This window comes from Melampsora larici-populina (assembly GCF_000204055.1).
Source record: "Melampsora larici-populina 98AG31 unplaced genomic scaffold MELLAscaffold_147, whole genome shotgun sequence".
NCBI classification, from domain to species: Eukaryota; Fungi; Basidiomycota; class Pucciniomycetes; order Pucciniales; family Melampsoraceae; genus Melampsora; species Melampsora laricis-populina.
The window spans coordinates 13,021-14,151 of record NW_006768910.1 but is presented as its reverse complement, the minus strand read 5'-3'; positions in this window follow the sequence as shown (position 1 = coordinate 14,151).

Genomic DNA, 1,131 nt, shown 5'->3' with positions numbered 1-1,131 from the left:
AAAAACAAGAATAAGAACACTTATAGTCAAAAGTATGGAGTTGAATTCAATCTTACGGAACAGCTCGTCTTCAACTCGTTTGCCAGCCGCTTGAAGTGTGTCGTATAGTGACAATGTAAGCTTGTCAGACTCAAGTTGCGTGGTGAACCATGCAAGTTGCTGGATTAGTGTGCCTTCGTAAGCTTGCACCGTGACCCACACGACCTCTCCCTTCAGCCTATCTGCTTGGCTGTCTCGTAAAGCAGGAGTTTGATGTTGAGATACATTATCTGTGAATGAAACAATGTCAGCTTGAGATAGGTGTTAAGAGAGAAGATGGAAAGATGTTCAAAGCCGTTCTGTCCGACTCACTAGATTGAGGTTGAGGCGTAGTCTTTGTGAGCGATGAACTTTCCTCGTCGGAATCTGAATGTTGAGAGCTCGAGCTGGAGCTAGCCAAGGATCGTCCGGACATCGAAAGGGGTATGAAAGGCAGAACCAAAAGGAATTGATACCAAAGGGTACCTCGAAAACTTGAGCCTGTCGTACCAGAGATAATGGTTAGCATCAAGCTGAGAAAGTCTCATGATCTGATTGAAGTTGGTTAGAGACTTACTTAGGTGTTTTCAGCAATTAGATAGAGACAAACTGGCCAATCAACGTTGTTCAATTTGGAAGCGTGGGAGTGGAAAGTGAAAGTGATCGACAGTAATCGCAATCCGGAGGGTCGAGGTATAGTTGAGTTGAGAGGCGTGAGAACGTGTATAATTGAGTTGGGAGGCGTGAGAGTGATCGACGTGATCGACGTGGTTCAATTCAAGTGTGTGAAGATGAGACACGTTTCAAGCAATGAGTATATATATGAGGGATCCCGGGGTCTTGGGTTCCTGCTGGCCCCGGGTATTCGAGGCCAGCAGGAGGCCTCCTGCATACCTTCATCACGTGATATCCGTGACCTGTGTATGTAGGATTACGTAGCATGTGTATGTGTAAGTCATCCTGGGGTATCAGGTTTCTGCAAAGCCCCGGGTATTCGAGGCCAGTCGAGGCCAGCAGGAGCCTCCTGCATACCTTCATCACGTGATCAAGGTTGATACATGTGTATGTAGGAACACATAGTATGTGTATGTTAATCATCCCGGGTTTCTAGTC